The sequence below is a fragment of the Sylvia atricapilla genome, chromosome 3 (genome assembly GCF_009819655.1).
Source record: "Sylvia atricapilla isolate bSylAtr1 chromosome 3, bSylAtr1.pri, whole genome shotgun sequence".
Classification (NCBI taxonomy): Eukaryota; Metazoa; Chordata; class Aves; order Passeriformes; family Sylviidae; genus Sylvia; species Sylvia atricapilla.
This window is the reverse complement of record NC_089142.1, coordinates 19794809-19819878: the sequence shown is the minus strand read 5'-3', so window position 1 is coordinate 19819878 and position 25070 is coordinate 19794809.

The following is a 25070-nucleotide window of genomic DNA, read 5'->3' as shown; positions in this document are numbered from 1 at the left end:
TCCATAAACTCCCAAGAGGCAGACAGCAGCCAAGGGAAATAATCCTCCTCTTCACCTGAAGAGAACTTAACACTTCTCTGTATTTACATTTCAAACAGAAAGTGAATGGATGTTCCTTTTCAGTACATAAGCTGCCCTTTATTGAAGTCCTTGGCTGTTGTTGAGTGAACTTTATGACATTTCTGGCGGTTTGGAGCCACAACTACTGTGCCTGTATAAGAGCACAGTATGGTTCTGTCCCTGGTACAAATGGGTTCACTGCAGCACAGAGAACAGAGGCACTTGGTTTGAGTCAGGGCAGAGGAGAGATGCTCGGGGTCTGACACATGCTCCTTATTATAGCAGCCTCTCTCTGCAGGCTGCCAAAGGTCTGCTCTACAAACAGGGAAAATATGGAGTTTCTTATCATTGCCCCGGGGATCTAGAGTGCTTCAGAGCCCTGAACAAAGAAAAAAAACATTAGAAAGCTGTTCATTTGGAAAACAGAGTGATAAATCTGTCTCATGTCAGAAATAGGATTTGAAGGAATTGTTACTATGTATTTATTACTATTTTTAAAATAAATAATAATGAAAAGGAAATTAAAGTGAGCTGGGAAGTCAGCTGAGGAAAACAGCTTGCAACTTAGTCAATACTGGCTTTTCTAATGAGGTTTTGAGGATTTGGTGTTCTGGGCTAATAAAAGCAATTTTCAGGTTTGCTTCATTTTTGGCTCCCACTTTATCCTATTGAAGGCAGTACACTGGCTACTCAGTAAAGTCTGGAGAGTTATTCAAGATAGGGAGGAGTGTTTATATATTCATACAATTTATCTCACTCATGAGAAACAGGGGCCAGACGATATTACTGGTGTAGTGAGAGTTCTTCATATCCTCTTCATCTTCCATGCAAACATTACTGAAATTAAGTTAATGAAAATAGTTAAATATCACACTCGAAAAGACATCCAGTGGAGAAACGGTAGTGGGTAGCTTTTATACTGTATGCTTTTGTTTTGCTTTTACTGAAATGCTGCCATCCCAATTAGGTACAGTTGTTCAACTGAAGTCTTACCAAGCTACTTCCTCATGTCTTTAGAGGCATATTTCTTTTCAAATGTGCCACTATGGCTTTCCTCCCCTAGCATGGCAGTTCTGATTTTTCATCTGAATATTAGCTTCCCTGATAAACCTTTTTTTGAAAGAATATGTACTCAGTTATCCCCATACTTGTATTCTGGTAGATTACTATTACCGCTGAAAAATAATATTCTGCACTTGTACTTATATTTTGACACTACTTCTCCCATTTTCCAAATTAGTTTAGGATTATTGCTCTGTTCTGTAATAAAATTCTTCAGCTTTATGTAGTTTGCATATGTAGGAAGTATATTCTATCACTTGAAGAGAGTTGGGAAAATCTGCTTCAAAATTTTACTCAATAGATCCTCTTATTTTGACAGTGAAATACTGACTGCTACCCCCTTAGTGATTACAGTTTTTGAAAGAAGAGTCTGTATTATATTATAATCTGCTTTACAATAAATTAAAGGAGTGACCTTTGCAATACTTCCATGATGCAATACATATTTCTCCCTTAATTTTGTGAATTCTCACCTGTTTTACTCTGTGTGTCAGATGATCCAATTACTCTTTCAGGACCCATTCTCAGTTCATAATATTTATTACACATAATTTTTAAATGTATCAAGAGGAATCTCTGTTTTATATGTTTAGTTTTTCCCCTTGGCTGATACAATATGATGTATACAAGAGACTTGACCCAAAACCTATGTATTTTTAATCATAAAATGATTAAGAAACTCAAGACTGAATTGGATATGTCAAAACCAGAAACAATGTATACTGATCTTAGAGTATATATTATTTTAAACAAATGTCAATAATCACAGTAGGAATTCCTGTATCTTGATCTTTGTCATGGCACTATTTTTGTGTGATTATGAAAGTATTTTAAAAAATACTTTGGACTGAATTTGGCTCTTAGATACATTTCTACAATTCTGGAGGAATTCCCACTTATCTAATTGTTACTGGAAATTTAACATTGCTGGAACTGTGAGCCAGTGCCTGCATTTACTGAATTACATAGCAATCCTCCCACAGATTCCATTAGAGTTTGATTTGCAGCCTCCAGGTCTTAAAATTGTTCTTTTTATATGTTGGTGTATAAAAAATATTTTATTGTGAAAGCTGTTATGTACACTATCTATTTTCTTAATGTAGAAGCAAATATTTAGCTTTAAATGCAAATTTTGTAATTTTGCTGTTGATAATAAAAAGTTCTGGGTAGAGAATTCTCCATGTACAGAAAAAAGATAATGTTTGTTTAGTTTTAATGTAATTAGTTCTTGAATTGAGTTGTTCTGCAGAAATTGATGGTAGGGACAATGGAAGGAATGAAGGAAAGCCTGCCTTGCGTAGTGTTTGCTTGTAGCTTGGACTGGCCAAGGATACATAAGGATAAAAGGAGTCTCTCTTACTACATCTGTATTCACAAATTAAGCCATATTAAAGTATACCTCTGGGTAATAGTCCTTCCTCTCTATTCTTAAATACTTAAAATTTTTTTGGCAAGCCTTGACCCATGTCAAATAGCACTTGGCAACTCCTGGGCACTGTTCTGAGGTGGCATAGGTCATTCTGAATGAGAAATTGATGTTGGAATGTTGGATTTTGCTGGGTAAGAGTGTTTGGTATCATGGGCTGGAGGTACTGATGGATAGATAGGCTTCTCAGCATAAAACCACTTAAAACAGCAAAGCCCTGAACTTAAACTGGGAGTCTGTATAAACACTATCAGCAGATGGATAAGCTAAAAATGTGGCTTCTTGAAGGTAGATACATAAACTATGTATTAGCAAATTCTGAAAGGGCTGGACACAATCCCATGGTGACATATCTTATGCTTTCCCAAACAGCATTTGGGGAGTATCACAGGCCATCCCATCACATTCCAGAATCTATTACACTGTTTTGGACTGGAAGAGAAGTTCTCCATGTGGTATGAGGCTTGCTGTATGGTTCTGTCTCTAGGCTCATTTTGTTCACTTCTTATTTTTCAGGCATACTAATTCATATTTAAATTTTTGACACAGGCTCTAAGCTACCATGCAAGAGAAAATGGCACTGAACTTTAGATTGTGTTAAGAAAGCTTTCCTATCTAACCATCCAGGAGCCACTCTGGCAGTCACGCTCACAGCACCTGAGCTGAGACAGAGACACCTGGGTGGAGGTGGCTCCAGTGACTGATGGGTCCTGTTTGATTCCCTGTACACTCCACTCTCAGACAGACAGACCAGATTTCCTTACTGGGCTCAGCCATGGTTTTTCCAGAGTCTGGATCCTTGAAATAATTTTATCTTGGTGCAATAGTTAAATAACAGGATAAAAGCTCAAACTGGGTGCCTCTAAGGAGGGAACGTGAGCAAAAGAAACCCTGGGCTTTTATATCCTCACAGTCTAAGTATGTGAAAGTCTGGAGGTCTTTGGCTCCTACTGTGCCTCTGAGAGTCTGGTCATGCCCTTTCTTGTGCAAAAGATCAGTGCCAGTCTCTTTCTTCTGGATCCCGCCACCCAGAGCTCAATCTGCAGCCTGCACATTGAGCTACCTTCACTGAAGGTATTCTTCAACACTTTGAATCAGAATAGGGGGCTCATTAAACCTGTTCAGTTATCCTAATGAAGTATTTGGTGCACTTCACCCTTATCCATCAGCCTTCTGCCTCTCAAGAACATTTCAATCACTATCTGGGGAAGTAGACTGGCAAACCTGGGGAATGATTTCATTTTGAGCAGGTTTATATTTATGTTTGGATTAACTAAAAATTACTTTTCTGTCTATAGAAATGGAGATTTTTCCAGTAAGACAAGCATCAAAACATCACCCAGAGGTGATGTAACTGCCAGAAAAATTTCATACAATCACAGCAAGATTTGCAGAAGGACTTGGTGATTGCTTTCCTAGTGCTTAGCTTTGGTGGCTTGTGCTCTGCAGTCCTTACCTGTTAAAAAAGTGCCTTCCACACTGCATTTATGAGTATTTGTTTTGATAAAGAACTTACACAAGAACATGTTTGTGCACTGCATTTTTGTTGTTATGGCATCTTGGGAGTGTTGGAGACTGCATTCCTTTTGCATTTTGCACTGTAGCTCAAGTGTTAGCCACAGCCATACCAGGTGTCAGAGTGAAGATCAAGGTAATAAATCCTCATGTGATCACAGATTAACTTGTGGCATTTCAGCAAGCATTTCTGTATATTTTTCCTTTTTTTAAATTCAATTTTGTGAGGGTTAAATTTACTAAGGCAGGAGACTGTAGGAAAAAGAGAGCTAATTGCTAACTGGAGAGATAAGAAACCTTCCCTTTATACATCCACACGCACTAAAGCTTTCTAAGGCATTTGATTAGCTGCACAAGAACAGATAGCTAGAAGAATGTTCTAGGTGCTGATGTGAGCAATTGCATGGAATATTCCTGCCCTTATGCTGAATTCCTTTATGTATACCATTAGCATTGCAATTCCTTCAGTGATGCAATAGGATTTGACCTCATCTTGTCTGCCAAATATGTTCCAAATCTGAGGTTTTTGGGAATATTCACACGTATTTTTTTTCATAAAAGTAGAGAATTTCCATAAAGGTCACTTCAGGTAACAGACTTCCTCTATTAAAAAAAAAAAAAAAAAAAAAAAAAAAAAAAAAAAAAAAAAGAGAAAAGGTTTTGCTTACTCAGCAAGCCCCTAAAGGAATGGCTTGGAAGTTCTGAATTGTTCTTGTTATCTGAATTTAGCTTGGGGAAATTTTCCTGGTTTAATGAAATGGAAGTGGTGTTTTGGCTTCATTCCTTTTCAACATGCAGGAATAATCACAAGTGAGGTGGTAGGAACTCAAATTCTGGAGGTAATTTCCTACCTCAGGTACTTCCTTTTGCAGACAGGTTTGCTATCACGGGTGTGTAGTTATGTGTTTTAGAGGGTGTGATGCAAAACATACAGGAAGCCAACTTGACATTTGTCATCACTGAGTAATAGCTGTCCTTAGAACAGGGAACTTAGAGTCAAGGGTCATAATTTTTGTTCTGAATTATACAAGAAGGTCCTTGATTTATGGCTGTGATGTCTGATATTGTGATGATTTGTGTGATACTTGTTACCAAAGACTTACAGCTGAAGTTGAAATGACAATTTTATTGGTCACAGTCAGTGATCACCCTGATTTTAGTTGTGGCAGATAAAAATGACCCTTTTGCCCTGAAAAATTTTGCGATGATTTCAGGCTAGTGCTGTTTCTACTATAATATGAAGTTGAATTATTTGGTAAGTGATAGTTACACATCTTGATGTGACAGGAACTGCAATGAACAGCTGTAATATTATCAGTTTTTCTAAGTTACTTGTTTATAACCTTTTATGGTGATAGGAAAAAAAGAATCGTTATGATAACATGATCACCAGTCAGAAAAATGCAGCATGGTGTTTTTCTTACTGAGCAGAAAGAAAGTGGAGAGTTTGGGAAAGAATAGAAAACATTTCTGCAACTTTGCTCTCTTAAATTGATAGGAATTTTCCATTGTTTTGTTTAACGTAAACCCGGTTTGTTTATTTGCTTTTATTTTCGGAGTGTTTTTGGTGCATTGCAGTCACAGTGCACCCCACTGAGATAACCTAGAAGGACATTATGTTTTCATGCTCAAGGAACAAATCATGCTCTTGCAGGCTATGGCTTCTTTAATTTCAATTAAGGAAAGTGACAAGAAAGAAAAGAAAATAAACACTCCATGGAAGAGTAAAGGAAAAATATCTTTTTTATTGATAATACAGAAAGAGAAAATTAGCATAAAGAAAAAAAAAGTAATTTGGAGTTGGGAACATAATTGTGTTAATATTCCTTAGGTTTAAACTGTATGTAAGGACTCCCTGAAAGATGGGTTAAAAGTCCACAATTTTTCATGGCACCACTGAACAATGGTGAACAAACTCAAACACTTGAGTTTTTGGTAGTCATTCATGCAGAATCATAAGATTTGGAATAGGGAGAAGATCTATCCCTTAGAATCTGCTAAAAGATTTCAAAACAAAGAAAAAATCCTCCTCATTATTTCTGTTTTAATGGTTTATCCGTAAATATACCAACTCAAGACTTCTAACCACATGATTACATTACAAAAAAAGAAAGTTCTTGCAGGGAGAAAATTTTAACTATATGTCCCAAGTATATTGTCAAAATTGAGATAGGAAATATAATAAAGGCAAGAAACGAGGTACTGTGCTGAAAATACCACAATTTTTAGCTACCCACCTGAGGACAGTATCATGCTTCTTATGACTGAATAGCTGGGGATAAGCAGCCTAAATAAGGATTTAATGCCTGTAAATTTAAAGGAGATCAATATGGATAATGTTAAAATTTTTATCAATGCAAAGATTGCACTGGTCAGCAAATGGCCTGTGGGAAAGGTCTTTCCCATTTGACAGTCCTTCCCATTTGTTGGTTCCAAAAGTTCTCTGCCTTGTCCAGAGCATCCTGAGCTTGTCCTGGCATTCTGCACAATGCAGAGGGGAGCCAGTCACCCTGCTTGGGGCTGCCCCAGTGTGTGAATACAATCTCCAACCTGGACACTGCTTTTAATGGGCAGAATGGGCAAACCATAAGTAAAAGCAAAATGAACTGATTGTCATTCTAAAATGTACATGACAAGTGGTGTATTTGCAGCAACTGTACATAAGGATCGCCAGGTGTTTCTAGCTACTGATGCTTTGCTTAGTAAGGTAAGGTGGTCTCTAGACCACTGTCCAAAGAGCTATTGATGGTCATGCAGGTCTGACAGCTGGGACCCAGGCATTTGAAAACATCACAAATACCTTTGAAGGATCAGAGTGTTATCTGAGATCACACTTGTACTGTTTGACACTTTTCTGTAGGAACTCTATCCAAAATCAAATGCATTCACCTGGTTTTCTTCTAGTAAGAAAGTCAACCATTTAAAACCACATTCCAAATATTTAGAAATGCTGGTGTCCTCAGGGCAGAGTTAGCATTTGGCCAGACAGTAAACAAAATATTCATTTGAGGCCACATCTAGTGAGTAGATTGATACTTGTCAATAAACAGATGACTTAGCTGTTGAGAATAAAGTGTTCATTGCAGAATGTTGAGTGATATAAACATTAGTGCACAATCCTTTATATCATATACATCAGAAATATGTTTTATATAAACATAGAAAGGAGAATTATGAAAGCACCTTATTACCAGTTATTGACAGAGTCTGGAAGTTATGACAGCCAAGCAGGTTTGGGCTGATGGGATATTAGGGATGAGAGCACTCTCCCAGAACTTGTTTTTTGGGGGTAGAGATACCATGACAACATGACATAAATAAACCTGACACATAGCATTTTCCCCTTCAACAGAGTGAATTAATTAACTGCTGCTTAAATTGGCATGTTGTCATCATCATTGTCAAGAGAAAAATTTGTGTTTATAAGGCTTTTTAAAATAATTTTTTAAAAAACTTGTTTCATGTCTGAAGATTATGATATACTAGACAGAATGGGAAAAGGAGATGAATGAATTTTAGAAGTGCTCAAATTCATCTGAAAAACTTCAACAATATGCTTTAAGTTGTTGATTAAAAGCCACTATGACAATTATTTATGTTAATCTGAAGCAGTAGTCTCCATATTCTCTTTATTCATCAGTCCTTTTTCATACCTGACTCCTGTTCACATCCAGCTGTCTGGAATTTTTCTAGAGGTCTAGAATTTCTGGAAGAACACAATCCAAAAAGCCAAGACTTCTTTACACAAATCCTCCAGGATTTTAGGTTGGAGTTTAAAAGTTTGCAAATTTTAATGCTTGTCCCTCATGGGTACCTCTAGTAACTAAAAGAGGAAGAAGTTCTTCAGTTCCTAATGTGTACACTATCATCTTCTTCCCAAATCCATCATTTAAGCCTGTCATTGAAAAAAACTCAAGATTTTCTTTCAAAACATGATTTTTTTTAGTCTACTTTGGTAATAATTTTCTGTGGGGAAGCAATAAGTTATGTACTTGTCAGACTGATCCTCCAAAGTGCCCAATTCCAATCTCTATATTCTTATTATTTGTCACAAGGAGGTCTGTCGTGAAGTTATATGATATTCTGAAATCCCTTGGGAAATGGAAATTTTCAATTTATGATTTTAGGATCTCCAATTACATGTGGAGTAAGCTCTTATGTCAGTCTGTCAGACTGGCACACTTATAAAAATTGTTGTTCTATCTTGTATTTGCTTAAGGCACAATATGACAAGTCCCTGGTGTTCTTACTGATATGGTAAATACTTTACCTAAATGTCTCTTTTTAATAAATTAGTATATTGACTAATTTTGATGCTGCTTATTTCTAATTAATTTGTAATTGCAAAATCTAAAGAAAAATGAGGGTAGAAACTGTATTGCTCAAAGCCTCTTTTGAGCTTTTTCTCCAAACATTTCAAATTTCAGTGCAACGAATCTTTTACTTTGGACCACGGTGTTTTCCTTTGTTTAATAACTGCTTCCAAAATTATGTACAACTCACGGGAACCTAGTTTATCTGTTCATTCACAGAGGTTTTATAAGACTTAGTGCAACTTTTCTGTGCACATCTGACACATGCCGCCCTTTTGCTCCTGCACGTTGTGCAGAGATGGCAGCAGTGGATGACAGTGGCTGTGTGCCGTGGAGCTGAAGCCTCAGTTTTCTGCTTCACACCTTGATTTCCGAGGCTGAAACTCAAGGTCTGCTTACAAATCCGTCCCATATATGGAATCCTGAAGTGATAAAAGTTTTCTTTGCACATTATGTGTGTGGAAACTTGATTTTAAAACAATCCCTCAAATGACAATGGAGAAACATTTACTTGAGTAAGGCAGCAGTACATAAAGAACTGGTATGTGAAATGAGAGCATGCCTGCACTGGCTATCAACAGTTCCACAACCACACACCCAGTTTTCCACTTGTCAGGCATACATCTTGAAAAAATTTGAGCTGTTCATTTGATACCTTGTAAACCTACCAGAAAATCTTAAGGACCATGCAAGTCACATTCCAACACTTTAATGTCCAGAAGCACTGTGGTAATGCAAAGATATGTGAGTTAGATAATGCATTAAACAGCAAAATTGGGAGCCTTTTATAATATTCAGTTGTTGCTTACCATGCATTTTTTACCTATAGATCAGCAGGATGGTGTTAGACAATGTGGAATGGTAAAAAATGAATCTTGGCTAGTTGCAAACAGCCAGGAGGGACTGGCATATAATTTACATACTGCTAACAAGCACATGTAAAGTGTTTGTGGTTAAGGTTTTGGCTTTATTTACAGTGGAACAGATCTTAAGTGAATCATGGTTCCTTTGATCAACTTACATAAGGAAAGGAGATGAAAATGCCCAGAAGAGAATAGTCCTGCCATGGGAAGCTTTCTGCCAGGCTGGTCAGATCTGACCTCACATGTCTGGGCTCTGCTTCCCTAGGAGTATATGGTGGGTAAGGATGGGCTTCACTGGAGTCAGAAATGGCACCAGGGCTAAAGGCCCTCTTGGGCAACCCACAGCACCTGCAGCTCCTGCCCAAACAGAGACAAATCCTTTATTTTGGGTTTCACTGACAAGCTGAGGCTTGGTCTTTCACCTGGCTTCATCAGGAAAGAACTGACAGAGAGTTGTTAAGGCTCAGTCTGACTGTGCTGTCCCAGGTGGCACTTTGAAGGGAGAGCTGCAGGAGATCACAGGTCATTCATGTTTTGACTTTCTGAATTGTACCTTCAACAGCTGCAGCAAGGACAAGGAACAAAAGCACCCATCAAGGGAGGAGCTCAGATGCTCACAGGTGACCTACTACAACTTTTACTGGGAAGAATGGGAAATCTGACCATTTTCTGCCAGATGTTCTTTATCCACAATATATTGTGGTTTATTTTCTTAGCATGGCTGCCTTACATGGCTGCCTTACAAACTCTTTACTTTTGGCCTGGTTCTCCATTTCTTTTCTTAGTTTTACAGCTAGTTTCCTAACAATAACAGCAAGAAGTATTCTGCCTTTAAAATACTTCAAAACGCATTACAAAAAATGAAGTAATTAAAGCTGAATTTTGCTTTTGTCCATGGCCTCAGCAGAATAAGTTGCGTTAATGATGTTTCAAAGCTTTGCATTTAAAGATATCCACTGGGATCAGAAGTCAGAATCATTTACACAAGAGATGTATACTCGCAGGTATGTATTAATATATAGAATATCTCATTTCCACCATAGTCAAAGGAGATCTAATTAATGCAGAGGCAAAGGATGGCTTGTCTTAGGCCAGTTAAAGAAGAATTTGGTTGTCTAAGCATAAATACTTTTCATGACTCAACAGAACCACTCTTAAGCACTGTCTATGTGAGCAGGAGGCAGTATATGTAGGTATGTGCGGAGAGGGGTAGCTGAACTAGAGCTCTCAAGGGCGGGTGATGAGGTCATGTATCACATCCTGAAGTGTGAAGCACAGAATCACAGAAACCGTTTACTTGGAAGGGACCCACAAGGATGTCAATTCTGGCTCCTGGCCCTGCACAGGACCATCCCCAAAAGTCACACCATGGCCTGGGAGAATTTTCCAATCTCTTCTTGAGCTCTGTCAGGCTGGTGCTGTGACCACTGCCCTGGGGAGCCTGTTCAGTGCCCAAACACCCTCTGAGTGAAGAAGCTTTTTCTAATATCCAAAATAAACCTCCTCTGACACAGTTTCAGGCCATTCCCTCAGGTCCTGTCACTGGTCACCACAGAGAAGAGAACAGGGTCTGCCCCTCCTCTTCCCGTCACAAGAAGCTGTAACTGCAGTGAGGTCTCCCCTCAGTCTCCTCCAGGCTGAACAGACCAAGTGACCTCAGCTGCTCCTCATACAGCTTCCCCTCAAGGCTTTTCACCACCCTTGTGGCCCTCCTTTGGACACTCCCTGAGAGTTTAATAGCTTCCTTATATTGCAGTGACTAAAACTGCACACAGTATTCAAGGTGAGGCTGCACTGCACCTTGCCTAACAGAGCTAGAACCACTGAAATAATTTAGGTGCAATGATCTGGTATTCCAAGTGTTTTCATATATTTCAGGACAAATATTGTCCTGAAAGATAAAGTATGTCTTCTTAGCATTTTATTTTATTTTATTTTATTTTATTTTATTTTATTTTATTTTATTTTATTTTATTTTCTCTGTGCATGAGTAGCTCAATTCTGTTTTTAACTGAGCAGAAACCAAAGGCATCTTTGGGTAGAGCTCAGCATAAATAAAACAGAAATTCTGCTGGAATATTCTCTTTTACATAATGATTCCTGTTAACTGGCTTGCTAGAAATGGCTGCAGATTTGGTTTACAGCTCTGTGCTGTAAAAAATCATTGATTATGACCAACCTTAAAAATATTGTCCAAAATACATGTCAAGATAGGTATGTATTTCAAACTCCAGGGAAGATCCAGAGTATCTTCTCCATGCTATAGATATTTTTGGTTTGTGTATCTGTAGAGATGTGATGCAACTAGTAGCTTTAATACCACCACCCGCAAGAGAATTCCAGCTTTCCAGACAGGGATACAAATAAAACTGGAATATGATGTTGTGGAAATGATCTTGTAATATGAATAATATCTAATAAAATAACCAAAGTCCCTTGATAGTGGATGACTGATAGATGTGTTCCTTTAATTTTTGTTCTTTTTTAAAGTGAATGCTATGAAAAGTAAACATTTCTTTGAGATTGATATGAACTAATGAACAGATTGTTCAAAATAAGTGAGGTTACAAAAAGTGTATTATTAATTATCCCTATGCACACATTAAATATGTCTTGAAATATCACATTAGGTATAATTCTGTTATTATGTTTTGTAATGGTGTGTAGTGCATAGATTTGTATATGATACAGTGTAGTGATTACATAATGTATTACGTAATATAGTTATAATTATATAACATGTACAATGTACTATATAGTTATGCTATATCATTATAACATATCTAATATAGACCACTATATTAGATAATACATATTAGCTTCCAGTAAATAGTGGATTTATTACGTGATACAAATTGTTTTAGTGAAGTGAAATTCAGTGGTGACATTGCAGTTGAGATGTGGAACAAGAGGCCGAGAAATATTTTATTAAAAGTGTTTGTTTGATTTTCTGGTGGTGAATTTGAACAATGAGAAAAAAGAATAACTAGAAAGGAACAAAATATGGAAGTAAAGACCAAAGATTTGGAATTATTTATGTGACAGCTGTTCCCAGTGCATGTAACTAATATCAGCTCTTAAAGGTCTAAGTGCATTTCAGTGTCTCACTCATTCTGGAATCTCTTGAGTTTTTCAGTGTTTCTCAGCACTTTTATTATAGACTCTACAGTCCAGACAGAGTTTAAATGCACTCTGTGAACCAGAAAAATCCCTTTCTTCTCATGGAATACTTCAGTGTATAAACAGTAGTTTAAGCAATGTTCCAGTGAACAGGCTTTCCGTAAGCATATGAAATCCATCATCAGGGTTTTGTTCAAATAAGCAAGTTTCAGAATGTGATTGTCCACAGGTGACTCAGTACCTCAAAAGCTGGACTTTTATTAAACAGGCTTCCTCAACATTGGAGATGAGAAAACAAAATTCTTCCTGTCTTATTTGCTTAATCTAAAGTATTTGCTAACTAACCCTCACCAGAAGAGGGCTCAGCATAGAGTACACTGACTTAAAGACACTTTGGGAAATGCTCTTGAAAGGGAAGCTTTCATTGCTAGTGGAATGGTACAATTGCTGGTGACAATGAAAAGTATGTTATACCTTTCCTGACCCAGTAAGCCCTTTAAATCCTCTGTGCATCTGTGGGGTATGATTTTCCTCTCTCATGATGTTCAGCATTATTGATGTCAGTAGTTTTTCAGGTTGACACTACAATAAATGGGAGAAAAAACATTCTCTTGTCACTTAAAAAATATGTTTTCTTTTTAATCAATAAAAGGGCAGTCAAGTAAGGGAGAGTGGTCATTAAGTTAAAGTAGAAAGAGTAAAGTAGTAAAAGCAGTGTTTTGGGTAAGATCTGATGTTTTCTGCACAAGGTGGGTAGCCCCCCACTCTGCAAGGCTCCATAGAAATGGCAATTAAACTCTGCAGGTTTAGCTAACAGCTTGGAGGGTACACAGAGCAGCACGTCTCCTGCTGTTGTGCTTAGTCTTGATGAGGACTTCTGGCACTGCATTTCTGAGAGATTCTGGTGCCAGCTAGCACCAGGGCAAAGTGTTCCAGGAGCTGCAAAACAGCAAACCGTGCCTTACTCAGGCAGGTGTTCTGGCTGTGGCTTGGTACATGGCTGAACATCCCAGTAGTTTCTGGGTGATAACTGCCCTCCACAAGCTCTATCAGCACTTGCACCCAGTTCATGGCATCCTTACTTTTGAAGAGGGATGAGTCAACTCAGCATGTGGATTTTGACACCCGCGTGGGTTCATTAAAGGGTGTGCAGGGAATATTAGTCAGAGGTGGCTCTAATCTTAGCGAGTGACTGGTCTCCTCTCCATGGAGACAGGTCTCATAGAGCCAAGCCGCTGAAATGCTGTCTTCAGATTTTCTGCCACATGCTCTCCAAAGGGCTGCTGCTGCTATCAGCCAGTTTGCTTAATGTGACTGAGCTGTCCCAGCTTCTAGCAGAGACATTTGCCTGAAGACAAAATCCTTTGTTTACAGGTAGTAGAGCTGCTCACTTGGATCAAGTGGTTTCTGACCACAAGAAAAAGGCTGACCAAAGAGCAGTCATTATTCAGAAACTGACTCTGTCCACTCAGTCTGTAATTTCTACATCCCTCTTCTCATTCTCTACTACATTTGATTTCAATTCTTCCTGATCACACTACAGACTTCCCAGTCACGTTGCTCTTAGCACTTCAGGGGATTAATGAAAACACAAATTTCCTTTGAAAGATGAAAGAAAAAAGGGACTACCTGAATGTGATCACAACCCTACACCATTGCTATAGCCATTAATGCACACACATTGCTGCACACAGGAAAACTTCCTTATCCCTTACTTATGAGTGTCCAACAAGATCTGTAGGAGAATGGGAAAAGCCCAGTCCCCAATGCCCCTCTGGGCTTGCTGTGTTTGACACCTCGGCTGCCACGAGGTCGCTGTAGAGAGAGGAGTTTCTCCAGGGCAGCAGCTCAAGGCAGGGCTCAAAGCTCCATGGTCAGCACAAAGCCAGCAGAAAGGCTGGGCCCAGTGGTGCTGCCACTCTACTTCTAGGGAGAGCCTGGGCACTGGACGCACCTGGGGCTGCTGCAACACCAAGGGCTGGATGCTGATGGCCTCTTGGAGCAGGGACTGCAGGGTTGAGGGTCTCTCTTGCTCAAATGTAGATGCTGAGAGAGGTGGTGGGGTTTTGCACTGTACTCGGGCACTGAGGAATGTGTCTCCTGTGCCCAGACATGGCTCTAACTCAGAGGACATAATGCTGAGAGTTGGAGCCAGGTAGAGGATCAGGGAGGAGTAGCCTCCATCTGTATGATGAAGGCTTTGGTTATCAGCAAAGAATCTGAAATACTGGTGTTGACAACAAGACAGTTTTGAAAAACATACATTCTGGATTGGGTTCTTGTACTGGAACTGTGGACTCAGGTTTTACAGGAATTTTTCTTTCTATCTAATCTTTTTCCCTTTTGTCCCAAAATAGAATGTTATGTGTCTTTCACAGTTCTGACGTGAACTATCATGGTATTTCCCACCATATTTCTATTATTTCTTTTCCTCCAAAAGTTAAGAAACACATTACTCATAAAATATTTCCTGCCTCCCCCTTTCAGTTTTCAGTGAAATAATTAAAGGCCTGTCACAACTTGTGTTCTTTAGACATCATCATTTCTGCTGTTTTCAACAGCCACTTCTATCACGGAGTATAAAACCCCCAGATTCAGCTTGTAAGCCAAAGAAAACAACTGCAATTCGCAGAAGTGCCTTAATAATTTCAGCAAAATGCTGAAAGAGGCATTTTTTTAATTAAAGATTTCATATTTTCTTGCCTACTCTTATTCTCATTTCTTCATCGTGTTCTGTCATGAGGTAGGAAGATTTTTTCCTACTGATTCCATGACACCATGCTGGGGGAAAAAGTGTTGGCACAACTGGCAAATTTTTTATTGGAATAACTTTGTCATGTTGTTATCTCTTAAATTCATGAAATAAGTATTTATGCCCTTTTTCCAGGCAACTTTCAAATCAACATTTTCTTCAAAAGATTGTTGCAACATTTAGATTAAGTGCTTTGGCAGAAGAAATTTATTTTATCCCAAGTTTGTGGGTTAGTGTTTGGCAAACTTTAATGTATAACAAATCAGTGGGATTTTATCATGGGATTTTATTTTAATCTGTGCCATGCATCCTGTGAGCTAATATGCAGAGGGTGGAGGATGGAAAGAAGCAAAACTTTTGTCATAGCAGAAGTTCTTGTGATTCAGATACTTCAAGAACTACTGCTCTTGCTCTGTTATGTGTGTGGTTGTTCTTTCCACAAAACCCCGAGGGCTCAGCCAGGAGGAACTTCCTGATTCCTATATTCCCATTTCTGTGTTTCAGGGACATTACTGCGTTCTCTTCCACAGGATTTGAAAATGGAACTGAAGTTTATACAATACTATGTTCAGGAATAGTAATTTGAAATCATACAGGATATAAAAAGTCTTCCTGGCTGCCACATAGACATAGCCAGATAACATGCAGCTCACTTCTAGTGATGCACATCAAGATGCCTCCTGTCCAATGGCTCTTTGTCTTCAATAACATTATTCCTTTACATCTTGATGAAGAAAATGCATTTTTTAATCTAAGCTGGAGCACCTGCATATTCCTTCTTTGTGAATTTTGCACAATTATTCTTTCTTGTGCCCTAGATTAACCTCTTTTGCCCACAGAAGGTGATGTAATGTTAAAAGATAACTTGGCCCCTCATTTTCAGAGCATTTTCTGATAATAATGTTTACTGTTGAAAGTGCTGAAATCTCAGTCTTTGGAAAATTGACAGTTATACAAGCCTTAAGAAGTCAAACTGAAAATAAAGGAGACAATTCTTATCTCTCTATTACTAATTTGTATGCACATGAAAAATAACAGGCAATAACCACTGTCATTGATAAAGTACATGCATAATTTACAGAAGAGGTTCAATACATTATTGCAGCAGATTAATGAATGACCGAGCATAAAATGAAATAGGAATTGGAAAAACAACTTCTATATATTATAGTTTTGTCCTCTGGTGTCTCTCCTTTCATTAGAACTTGGGTTTAGTAGCCTATTTCTAAAACTCTTATTAAAATGTTCCTGTAAAGTGATACATACTGTTGCTTAATACTGAATTTCAGTACTTGAAACCTAGTCACACAGAAATCCCCCCTGAGTCAGCAGAATGGCAAGTGCAGAGTTTCTGCAGAGAAAGGCATCACCTCCCCTGTCACACTGTCACAGACCTGGAGCACAGGCTCAGCCTCAAGCCACAGGGATGAAATGTTTGAGGCAGACTTAAATAAGGGGAAGAAATAGGAGAAAACAGAAAGAGGATGTTAAAGAGGACTTTAATTTGCTTGCTTATTATTTGGAGGGACATAAAAATTTGATCCAATGTGGAAAATTCTTTAGAGAGCGAAACTGGGTTGTTTGTGGTACAAATACTGAACTTACTGAAAAGGAAAAAGCAAAAGACAGCTGTGGGGTAAACTCTACCTGAAAAAAGAGAGTGTTCAGCAAAAATACCTGGATGTATGCTGATGAAATTTGTACCCATATTGATTGCAAGAACACTGTGCAGAAATTATAGCAGAAAACATGTTCAAGATGCAAAGCGGATTTTACCCTATTAGGCCAGATTTCCATGTCTGTCTCCTTCCATATTTTATTTTATGTTTTTACTTGTAATTGTACCCTGTCATGTCACCATCTGACACTAGATTATGCTCACTTATTTAGATTTGCATTCTTTCTAATGAACGTTATATACCTCTATTCATGGTCAATATCATAGTGACAATGTACACATGTATGTTCATAAAGAATATTTTAACTTCAATTCAGTTAAAAAAACTACATTGCTTTATTTCTTATTTTGCCAACTAGGAAATTTAACTAGTCTGTGAGAAATAATATATTATTTTTCCTTGTTTGGTTTTTTCCTTTCACTCTTGTATTGTTTTCAGACTAAATTAAAAAAACCCACTCTGCTCAACAACACAACTTCTAGATGCTTCAATAGGAATGCAACCAAAACAAATGTTTAGGTTGTGGACAATCTACTCTGACTAAAGTAATTCATGGTTGTCTCACTGAGTGGTAACTACTGATCAACTTCTTTTTTTCATTCTTTTTTTGAAATGTTGAAGTACTGTAACCAGCTGCATTTGTAGAGGGCTGAGTGAACCTTATTCACTAAGTGAACCTGAGTGAGCTTATTCACTAAGGCTCACTGCAAAGTTAATGAGGCTGCTGAACTTGATGACTTCACAAGGAAGTGAATATAGGACACTGAAAGATGTGTGTTTCTTCCATTTTATTAAAATACATTTTATGAGTCTAAAAACTGGTACTGATAGCAAGGTGATTAGAGGAAGGAGTCAAAGAAGAAGCCACATTCTGTGTCATAGATTAATGGGTCTTTCATGCCAAAGCTGTACTGCCGCCTTGGTCATTGAAAATGCATTCTGCTAGTGTTGAAAAATTCCTTCAGTTTCCATGAAATGTAACTCTAGTCATCCTTTGACGATTCAGTCCTTTATCTTAGGATCAGTCACTGGAGAGATCAGAAATCCTGCCTTGAAAAGGAAAAAGAAAATTCCCATCTTACGTGCCATAAATTCAAATACTGTATTCAAACCAGACTGCCTTTAACATTTAAACATTAGATGCCATATTCATATAGAACATCTTTGGTTTTAAGATATCAGTCTTTGGCCTTCCATTATAGGGTTTCTTAAAATCTTTGTCTTGGCAATGTAAATTTCCCAATGTTTCTTCTTATCTATCTCGTTTTGCAACAGTCAGGACAATTTTTTTATTATTATATTATACCTTGAAGGGAAATTACAAAACTCCTCCAGTGATACTCATTTATCCTGGTGTTTAATTCTTCTGGGTTTTCTTAAATCTTGGCAACCTTGCTGTGACAACAAGGATGACTAGGAAATCCATCTGTTCAGGATATAAATACAACACCAATAGGAATTATGCATAGTGTTTTAATTTATAAAGAAGTCTAAGTATTCTCAACCTGACAGTGATCACTTGTCACCTGCATTTTATCTAATGGTGCTAAAATTAAGGACTTCCTTAATGATCATCCTAATTTTATTTAATTGTAATAGAAAAGTTATGCAATAAGCACTTTCTGGACACTGTTTTGAAGAACTTACAGGATGTTGCAGGCCTTCTGCTTATTCCTATGAAGCATTTCCCACACTTCCTCTGAAAAATACCATCACTGCTCTTCAGTGTTAATAGATGTCTCTGACTCTGCTGCTCCTCTTCAATTTTCCAATTCCACTTTCTTCCATTGGAAGAAAGTCTGCAAGAAACCGATGGAAAAAGCCAAAGTCCAGATCTGTCTTTGACTCTAGCTGTACAGAAAGTGCAGAATAAGAATGTGCTTGCTACTATCATGTCAGTGGCTTTCTTACAAAATCTACTGGCAAGCTTTTTCCCCCTTTTGATACTGAGAAAGAGAAGAGTCTCACACAATTATTCTGCTTTAAACTCTAATTTTGTCTGTCCTTCTGGCTTGTGCCTCCTGCTTCCCAGGGTGATGATTCAACTAGTAGGAGCAATGCATACTGGCTGACATGGCTTGTAACTCCTGCATGGCAGCTTGAGATGCCCATGGATTATCTGAAGCACAGCTGCCGTGGATTTCCTGACTCCACACACAGCAAGTTGTCAGATGCAACACACGCTTCCACCATGCTGAAGGGGCTTGTCCTGCTGATATATCTCACAGTAAGTTATGGAACAGGGTAGCATACAGAAATAAAGCTGGAGGTAGCCTCAAGCATTCATGAAGTTCAGCTGGCTACCCCTAGACAGGATCACCTATAACTGCAGTTTTTTTCTTTTTCAAAGACTTGTGGGGATGGATATTCAACAATGTCCTTGGGCAACCCCTCTAGAGCTTCATTATTCCTGCCATTAAAAAAATTACCCTAATACCAATCCTAGATTTTTCCCTGCCATTTAAATTCATCATAGTGGAGTGCCATGCTCAGTAGAAGTCTCAACAAAAATGTTAGCTATTTTCTCTGGGAAACACTGTGTGTGAAACTTACAACATTAATGCATGTTGTAAGCCTCTGTGTGCATTCTGCATTTCTAAAACATTTTAGAAGTACATGTAAAAAGTCAAGAGAAGTTGTACTTTTAGTGTCTAAAAGCTCTGTTCAGCCTGGAGAACAGGAGACTGAGGAGGGACCTCATTGCAGCTACAGCCTTCTCATGAGAGGAAGAGGAGGGGCAGACCCTGATCTCTTCTCTGTGGTGACCAGTGACAGGACCTGAGGGAAGGGAATGAAATTGAGTCAGAGGAGGTTTAGGCTGGATGTTAGAAAATGATTCTCCACCCAGAGAGTGGCTGGGAACTGGAACAGGCTCCTCAGAGAAGTGGTCACAGCACCAAGCCAGACAGAGCTCAAGAAGAATTTGGACGCTGCTCTCAGCACTCTTGGGGATGGTGCTGTGCAGAGCAGTGAGTTGGACTTGATGATCCTTGTGGGTCTCTTCCAACTCAGCTGATTCTGTGATCTTTTGATTATAATGGGCTGCATCTGAATACAGGGCCTCATGTTACCAGTGCTTGAAATAAGGTTGTGCATCCCTCAGTTCACTGGGATGAACCAGACATCCCACCATCTTCTTGTACCTATCAGGGTGGATAGATCATTTAAAGACTGCAAAAAGGAAAACAAGGGAATTAAGAAAGTGGCTTGCACACTACACACCATCCCTATAAATTCTTTGCCAGAAAAGAAACTGGAATAGCAGATTGATCAACAGGACAATAGTGCAGGGTTACCTCTGTGCAGACACCATGACTGGCTGACCAATATCTGAGTGATAACTCAGTGAAAACTGACTGGTAACTATGTCAACTTCTATTCAATGTGTCAGTTAACACAGTTAATTTTCATTTGGATCTGGGAGCATAACTATGACTACAAGGATAAAATATGTATGGGTTATTGCACACTTTATCTTTTAAAAGTGGATTTTGTTTTGGTTCTTATCTCATATCCAAACGTTTCTGAACCTGAGTGAGCATAAAATATTTTGAGATGCTATGCCAGATTTTGTCATTGGTTAAATATGGCTTATATTTGTTTCAACAGTAGATAATGCACATAGCTGACCTAAAAACATGTTTGCATGGTACACAAAATTTTGCTCCTACTTAACAAGAGAATATTGCTGCCTAGATTGCAAAAACTGAGCAAAACCCGAGATTGGCACCATGCTGTGGGCTTTTATTGTCTGACTGTGTCTAATGGCTGAACTGCCAAAACTAACAGCGGGATGAGAACAAATTATGAACAAATGAAGAACTTTCTCATTCTTGTGCGATAATCCAGATTTCCTTTATCTATAAATAATGATCCTAGGGTTTGAAAATGAGAAGGACAAACATTATATGAACAAATAATAGGAAGATTTTACATCCTTCATAGAATTATCTTCTCTGACAAATCAAAACACCAGATGCTTAATATAAACAGGATGGAAACCCTGTGAATTAAGTATCCATGTAAGATTTTGATGCTTATATAAGATGCTTTATATTCCCAAACCTGGTTTGCATGACTTCTTTGTTAGAGTAATGTTTTGTGTTCGTGAGTATGATGACCCTACGGCTCAGTCAGTGTTCTCTTTATAGTCAAGAGGAAGAGGGTGTTTTTTGCACAGCGGTTTGCCCAACCTAGCAGCTTATTTACATAAGAAATATCATTTAAATCAATAGGTTTCCCCACAATAATTCTCTCCATGTAAAGAATGGCATGCTTATTTAAACCATATATACCAACATCACCAATGTTAATTCTTTGCATGGATTTATACTAGTATAGTTGTTTCCATGAGGAAATCACACTCAAATCAGGGAACTCTTCTCATACAAATAGGACTAATAAAATGCATATTTGCACCTTTACTGTACGTGATGAACGGAAGCTAAAATGGAGCATGCTTCAAGCTGAATATGATGGGAAAAGAAAGACAAAGAATAAAAAATGTCAAAGAAAAGAGGTGAATAGTAGACAAGATGATGGAATAGATAGCGGACCTTTAGGATGTTAATCTCTTTAAGTTTTGAAATATTCTGCCAACTTTTAAATATTATTTGGCAGAATACATCAAATGAGACTTATTTTGACCATGACCTCAGGTACCTGTCTTCCTCTAGTTCCTGTGGTCTTCTTTTTTGTTTGTTTTAGTCTTTTCTCCTGTTCTTCCTATCCTTGTTTAATCTTTTAAATCTAAACTATCCCTGATTTTTATCCAGTTTTACTCACAGGAAGATTCTGCTGCAGTGAAGTCCCATTGTTTTATAGGGCAAACATCATGTCTTTCACAGGCAAGAAATTCCCTGCTGGTGTGAATGCTGTTGAATTATTTAGGCAGAATAACCAAGGTATGCTACAATATGAATGACCCTTTACATGCTTGCATCAGTTTGTTGCTTTGGCCCATTGGCTGTATAGTCTAAATAGAAGTCAGTTCATTTAAGCCTTTTAACCTACAGACATAGGCAAGATTAGGACATTTGGAAAGAAGTTGAATGTGTACCAGGAGTTAAAACATACAGATAGCATTAACACTTCTACATACAAATAATTATTAAAAAAAAAGTTTCATATAGGAAAGATTGTTAAGAACAAATAGGAGGATTGATACATTTCCTAGTACAAAGTTGTTATGTCAGAAGATACCTTTAGCTACAAGTCAGTGCATGGATCTTGAATTCTGCAATTTGGTAATTTTACTTATTGTACTAATATAGCTTGATGATATAGTTTATATACAATGTCTACAATATGTTAGAGGTACTAAGCATGTAATTACTTATATCATGTATGATGACAAGAATCCAGGTTTAGATCCTGTATGGATGGCTCTAGAAATGAGAAGAATGTCAAATTTGTACCCTGATTGAAATAAAAAATTCTCATCTTTGCCTGCTTCTGAAAAGAGGCAAAAAATCAAAATTTCCTAGAATCTCTCAGCATGGAAGCTAATTGAATCAGTCTGTCTTAATAACTCTGCAAGAATTAAGGTGTTTTTAAAAAATAACTTTGGTTTTGCAAAATAAAAACCGCTAAAGAAATTATATGAAAGAGCTATTTGATATATACCACGATGGGATGCATGCAACATTTTCTTTTGCATGACTAGAAAATATAGAAGTCTGGTAGCCTAAGTAAAAGTGATTAAAACCATAATTTGTATAGGGGCTTGAAGGAGGAAAAAAAAAACCCATAGAAAAGACCAAATTAATGCAGGATTAATATGGATTGCTTACAATTATTATATACCCAAAAGTAAGGTTTGGGAGAGATCTGCAATACAGATTCTGTGTGAGTCCACTGATTTCCAGTGATTACAGGATCTAAAGATTTGTCAAAACCAGCATTTTTGTTTCACAGAAGGTACTTATGGGCTATTTCACTTCCTGACTAGCAAACTTAAAAAAAAAAAACAACCCCAAACTACTGTGATCTCTGCTTTTGCAAAAAAAGTGGAGTGGTCAAGAACATCTGAAAGGAGATTAACAAAGTCACATACACTCAAGTGAAGTCTTGCCAAACTGCATTTACTATGCAGGATAAATTTGATTTGCAAAAATGTGGAATATAGATTACTAGATTAATGCATTAAAAGAACAGACCTTGCTGTCTGTCTTTTGCTCATTTTCTGTCTCATGAGAAAAATAAATTGTATTTTCTCTCCTCACTGGAGTAATAAAAATTTTGAAGAGCATGCAAGTGCAGTACTGAATAGTTACTTATCCATTTGCAATTTTTCTAAACTTTCCTTGTCACAAAGTGACCATCAGTGTGTTCACCTATTCATTGATAAGAAATGAATACCATACTCAAACAGTAATTTTTGCTTCCTTTTCCTCTGATTTAGAGTGGGTCCAATCTGGGATTTTGGAATTATTTTTTTACCCATTCCTTGCCTCACTGCAATTTTTTTTCTCACTGACTTTGGATCCTAAATTGATTTTGCATCTGTCAGTGAATATTCAGAATGTAAATTCCATGGGCAGGAGGACATCTCACACAAAGGAAGAATCTGGTGAGAGGTCTTTATCCAAGGCACAGCAAGGACTTTGTGAGATCCCCTCTTAAGATTTCTATGGACACACAGGCGAAGCTAGAACACCCACTGCTCATCTCAGACAGCAAGTAAATATAATTTGAGGGGACATAACAATAGCAACCATCATTCTCCAGAAAAATGGGTACATACCAATGTGACGGAGGGTCACACGTGTGGCTGCTGTTAGGAGCACGAAAGGACGAGGCAGGCAGCAGGAGGTCAAGCAGGAAAGCTTCTACTTTATTTTTCTGACTCCATATATATACAAATTTACAGACAGGCCAAGATTGGCTGCACAGGTAGCCACCTCTTTGACCTCGTTGGTGAGCATCACCATCAATCATCTTTCTCCTCCCAGAGGAGAAGAATGTAGCAAAGATAATTTTCTAAAAACATACATAGTTTACTTGAAGCTGCGTGAGAACAAAATGCAAAGAGTGAAAAACAGACAAACTTGAGGCAACATACCAAGGCATATTTAATTATTTGAGAAAAAAACAGGGCAACTAACAAAAAAAACACAAAAGACAAGAGGGTGTATGTTGCATGATATTAAAAATAAAAAGAGAGACTTGAGGCTTTCAGGCAAGCCAAAAATAGGGCTTGGTGCCAAGGAGAAAGACACTTCATTGCCATATTTGATTCCAGATAAGGGACTCCAAAGCAGATGTAGTCCTGATGGAGGGAGAGGAGCAGTTCTTCCTCTCCAGCTGCAGGGAGGTTTGTTTTATTGAATGGGCTACTAAAAGAGGACCACAGGTCTACAAGCTTCTCTGCTAAATCAATGTCATGATGGAAACATGAGCCCTTGCATCTTTGTCACTGCTGTTGTGAACAAATGGGATTGCATATAAAAAAAAATACATGGCTTCTTTGTCAAATCTTTAATCAATGTCTTTATCAATTGTTTCTCGTAGAAACAATGTATTGGACTGCACACCCTGGCTGGTAGCCCAGTCTCTATATATAGACTCAGTGTGTATGCCTATAAAATATTTCTCCTCTATGATGATCCCTCTGCAAAATGCCTATTTCTGTCAGTTCAGATTAGCCTTTGAAACTTCAGAGCCAGCAGCTAACAGGCTTAACAGCACAGCCTAGTAAATCATCTGTCTTGCAAAGGCACTTATGTGGAAGAGCTGAGCATCTCTGAAAATCAGGCCATTTCATTTTACTGGCTGCGTATGGGTTCAGCAACTTAAATTAGGCATACAGAAATGTTGGCAGTGGAATCTTCTAACGACTGATTGCTATTCCATTATTAGAGCATGCTCCAAATGCTTGTTTCATGCCAGAAAAGATATGATGGCAGTACTTCACTAGCCAAATGGACATAAATGACCTCTTTGAAATGGCTCCAGCACGAGATGGGGCTGACAATGCAGTATCACCACATGTGGGTGGGTACTCAGAAGTACAGGGGTTCCACTACCACAGTGGGAAATTTTCATCTAAGAAGATGAACTCTAGATTTGATGATTGTGTGGCCACCCCACAGCACTGAAGAAGCTGTCTGGACAGGTTGGTGAGTGATAAGAGTATATGGGTGAGAGCAAGGGTCCAACAACACTAAGGCAGTCACTGGAACCCTTAAATTGATAGAGCACGTATCTTTCCAGCTCCAGGATAATGTTCTCAAGGGAGTTGGGATCTTTTGCCTTTCAGAAGAAGTTGTCTCTAGCCAC